Raw genomic sequence first — 5327 nt, forward strand, 5'->3', positions numbered from 1 at the left:
TGTGCAGTCTTTCTTAAATAACTACATGCTACAAAAAGCAAAATAGCCATTCTGCAAAGAGCAGTGATTGAAGCAGGAAAAATGCCTGCCCTCATAAAGCTTACATTATAAGGAGAGAAAAATAAGCAAAACAAACTACGTGGTATATATGTAAAACAAAAGTGAAGAGGGGGAAGCATGGGGTGGGGCAGATATTGCAGTTACAAATAGGATGGTCATTGGAGGCTTTATTGAAAAGGGGACATTTGAGCAAAGTCTTCAAAGGGGTATGGAAGTGAGCCATGTGAGTATTTGGGTGTAGGGAAGGAAAAACGTCCTTCTACCCTCTTAGGTTTGGTGGCTAACCTAAGAATTAAAACAACATAGATTAACAAGAGAAAAGCATGCACATTTATTTAATGTTTTTATGTATACATGGGAGTCCTCAGAGAAAAATGAAGACCCAAAGAAGACTTTATGCCCCAAAGCTCATATACATTTTTACACAAAGAATGATAAACTGTGGAGATGTGACAAGACAAAAGGCCTTGGGCTAGAAGCAGTAAATTGTGGGAGTAAGGGATATACAGGCAAAACTAGTGGAAAATGAGGATGATTTTAGTTTGTTTTTACAGGTCCATTTCGATGATAACTCCAGTCGTCTCTGGTGATACTATTCTTCTCTTCCTGGCACAAGGAGGGCACCTTTCTCATGGGAAATTTTATGACCTGCTTTTTGGTAGAAAGGGGAAGTCTGAGAGCTCTTCCTGCCCCTACTGTTTCTCAAGTGCCTTCAGCTCAAAATAATCATTATGCCAAAGTGGCATATTTTGAGGTGGCATGTTCTGAGCCATTTCATGGGGTAAGGATATTCCAGGCTGAAGGAACTGGGAATGCAAAGGCCCTTAGACAGGAACATGCCTGGTATATTCAAGAGACATCTGGGAAGCCAAGGTGATGAATGACAGCAGAGCATGAGGGTATGGGTGGCAGGAGATGAGGAGATGGTACAGGAGGCACAAGTCAGGCAGCATGTTATTGATCACTGGCACATCTCCAGGTTTCATTCCATTCTGAGTGACATGAAGGGCCGTCAAAGATGTTTGAGTAGAGGAGTGACTGTGTTTAGAATGGACTGCAGGGGAATAAGGGTAGAGGTGGGAAGGCCAGTTAGAAACTGTTACAACAATCCAAGTGAGAGATGATAGTGGCTTAGACCAGAGTGACAGCAGTAGAGTAGGTAAGAGATGAATTATGAGTGTGTCTGGCTGATTCACTCTTATATCCCCTATGCTAAGGCATCATGCTTGGCACATAGTAGGGACTCAATAAATACTTGCGGAGCGAATGAATAAATGGGAGTTCAACTTGGGTAAGGCAACTTCTCTAAGGCTCTGTTTCCTCATCTCTAAAATGAGGGTAAGAAAAATATTAATAGATCTACCTCCAATGGTTATTGTGGAGATTAAATGAGGTCATTCCCATGCATTGCTTAGCATAGTAACTGAACATAAGATAGGGCTAAGATGTATACATACACATAAATATAAAACATTTTTGCAAGAGTTTACCTTTGGAGACATGGAGGAAGGTAGACTTTTATTCTTCATTTTATGAACTAAAAGCAAAAGAAGAAAACAAGTGTTGAAATTATGAGTCATTTTCAAGTTCTTTTTGTACTTTTCACTACCATTTGGAATTTTCCTATAATGAATATGCGAGGCAAAGACAGAAATGAAAGGATAAGATCACTCAGAATTTCAGGTTTTTATAAAGCATCAGAAATGTAAGACTTTTTTCTGCTACTGCATGGCCCATTTCTCTGACTCTTTGAATGTGGGTATTATCCTCATCTTTCTCCCTCCTCTTCTCTTTTTAGTTAAAAGCAAAGTGAGCTTTTGAAGCTATTATAGAACAAGAACAACAGCCTAGTTCATCCTCACATTTTGGAGCCTCTTATTCCTTCCAAAGAACAAACACATCTATTTAGTGGCTAAGAGTCTCTTGAGCTGAAACCATTCATCACCATAACTACATTCAAACTGTCTGAGGTATACATTATTACTAAGGAAATGGGGTTCCTCATTGGAATTTACAAACTAAATATTCAAAGAAGGGTTCTGGTGCTTTTAAAATAGGGGCACCACCAAAAGGTAAAGCAAGATATGTGGTTGAAGACACAGGAAAGGGCAGAGGTCACCAGAAAAGTTGGTTGTCAAGCCTGATCTTAGGGCCTTATAAAGAAATAATTATGGTAGAATGAGCCCTAAGAAGCAAGCACTTTAGCATGGCTCTCCCTGGACAAAGTGGAGAGGCCTTTCCACCCTAACTTATCCTATTGTCCTGGTCTTCAGTCTTTCCTATCTGTTTGCCTTTCCTAGTGTTAATATACTTGTTCCTAAGGTTTTCACCCTGCTGACTTTTAGCAATTCTTGCTAAGATTCCTGGCTGTATATTAGAAAACTCCTGAGCAACTAAACAAAAAAAAAATATTTGGCAGGGGGGCTAGGGGGTGCTTCTAGGCCCTAACTAAGACCTGTTAAATTAGAGTCTGTTTCGGGTGGCTCCTGGGCATTGGGGTTTTTTTGTCTTTGTTTTGTTTTGTTTTAAATCTAAAGCTTCCCAGTTGATTCCAATATGTAGCCAGAATTGAGACCAGAAAGCTGTTAATACCCAAGTAGTATACTAATATTAATAATGATCATAATATATTAATAACATTGAATGAACTTTAAATGTGTTCGCTGATTTAATTCTCAATGACTCTGAGGCAGTTACTACTATTATTAATATACCCCTTCTACAGATGAAGAATTCAAGACACCAAAAATCTACATAATTTGGCAAACAAGTAAATGCTAAAGTTGGAATTCAAACACAGGCAGTTTAGTGTCCGAGCCCACATTCTTCACCACCACACTGGAGGACTGCCCACCTGCAATGTTAAAAATCGCAGAGGATAGTGATGATACTGCAGACACACTGCCTGCATTTTGTCTCCTCCTTGTTAGGCCGAGCCATTCATACCTCAGTTGTCCACACCTTAAAGGCAGGATATAAAGGTAAATACATGTACCTTCTCTGATATGAACTAATCAAGAGACTCCATCCCCTCTTTTTAAGTAATGTAAATGATTAACCAGCTTTCTGTTATTCCTTTCAGAATCTCATTCATAGAATAAATCCATGGCATAAATTAGTATCATAAGTTTTCTATAATTGCTCATCAATCAGTATGTGATGTAAGATCAAGCAGTAAGAGTTCCCCCCAACCCCAAAGAATGGTCTTTCTGTTTGTGACAAATTATTCTTGGCAATGTAATTAGCTAGTTGGGTTATTGAAACAGATGGGAAATGTTACTTCCAAAATTTTAGAACTGAAATGCTTCTTAGTCTGTCTGGTGATAAATGTCAATTAAAATAGTTCTCCTTTCACAGAAAAAATTAAGAAAAAATTAGTTCAAGAAAATATCAATCATGATTGCCAGGGGAAATTTGTTTCTGCAGTAAAACAAGCAAAACAAATCAAATCCATTAAAACTAGGAACAGACTGTCTTCTAAAGTCAAGTTCACATCTGGAGATTTTTATAAACTTTATTGGAAAAGTTCTGGTTATCTATATTTTTAGCATAGCAAAAAGATTCTTCTTGTTTGTTGAATTTGATATAAAATGTTATTTTTAGCCAAGTCCTGGGGCAGCTCCTACATGGCTGGAAAATGTTCTCGGTGTTAACAAAGATGCAAAGATCTTAAATATTAATGTTATCAATCAACTGGATACTTTTAAGTACTATTTGTAATTATGTCCAATGTCATCACCACAGGGCTGACCAACAAGCAAAGAGCTGACTGTAGTAGCAAAATGTAGAAATATCTGGTAAGCATGTTGTGTTTATTAATCCTCTTCAAATAGATGAACTTAAATTGCATTTAAAGAATGTTACTTATATTAGGCATTTTTTGTGAATGATGTTTTAAACTATGGTGTCAGAAAACAGAAATACTAAACAGAATGCATTTAACAGGACCTTGAAATCACTGAATACTCACCTGTGTAAAAGTCAAAGTTCAGATAATTGAAATGTTCTTACTAGTCTCAAGATGTCTTTTGGTTACATAGAAATTTCCATGCTGAATTTTGATTTTTTTTTAAAAAGCCATTAATATGAGTCAAAATCCATTATTTCACAAGTAAATGACCTTTTTTTTAAAAAAAAAAAAGAGAGAGAAGAGCAAGGAACCACCCACATCTAACCTCTTAAATCTAAGATCAATATATCAAAATTTTAATGTACATTGAAAACATTTGCATTTTATTCCACACACTGCCTTTTCTTCACAATTTCTTATTCTGGACATATAGCAGTTTTTTTTGTCTTTTAAAACAGGAAAAATAAACAAACATTGTCTTATTATTGTTACTAAGTCACAGATAGTAAAGATGGGACCAGGAGCACCTTGGAGGACTAGAAACTTCTCAGGAGTAGTTAGATTTCACATTCAGAGGGAGGACTCAGAGTCCTGCCTGGGACATACATTTGCATTCTAGGCTCAAGAGCAAATATGTCAGCTCTCCTTTGGTCGAACAATCTTTGCTACAGGTCCTAGGTAGTTATATCAATGGAACCTACTAAAGATGATGGAATTTGTGGTATTTCGGGGTAGGAGGTAGAGTCTTAGCAGGCTCAACTATACATGACCTTAAAACTAAACTTGAAATGCAGATGTTCTATGAGTTAGTTGGATATTGCAGTTATCCCATCTATCAACTGACCACATTTGGTATAAGCTTGTTAGTTCTGATTAGGACTCATCTCAACATAATAAGAAGAGTGGCATTTAGGGCCCAATGTGGGGGGCCTAGTGATCACTGCTGGGACACTGCTTCTAAATCAACGTAACTAACCTCTCTAGGATGGCAGGCTGAGGCTGCCCAAGTACTTCCTGTCTGGCATCTGGGACAGGGCTGAGTCTCCAGGTGGGGAGATGGGTGGGAGGACTGAGGCTGATAAGCATATGCTATAAATGAGAGCTATTAGAATGGCTCCACAAACAGGACATGTTGATAAATCATTTTAACATATTTTGCTTTCTCTCTCTCTGGTGGCCCATTGAGCATCAAAACTTGCAGTGAGTGACTCTACAAAACAGAAAATTGAATCAAGTCTGAAAATGATCCACATAGTTCTACAGCAGGGCTGGGCACCGTGGTCAGGACCTCAATATATTCTGCTTGCACAGAATTCAGACAGTTCAGGGTTTGGTGAATTAACCTCAAAGGCAGCAAGATATCTGTCCTTGGAGTCAGCAGATAAGCACATCAGAAATGGCTGGAGCAGTGGGAGCC

Source organism: Pongo pygmaeus, chromosome 8, assembly GCF_028885625.2.
Source record: "Pongo pygmaeus isolate AG05252 chromosome 8, NHGRI_mPonPyg2-v2.0_pri, whole genome shotgun sequence".
Lineage (NCBI taxonomy): Eukaryota > Metazoa > Chordata > Mammalia > Primates > Hominidae > Pongo > Pongo pygmaeus.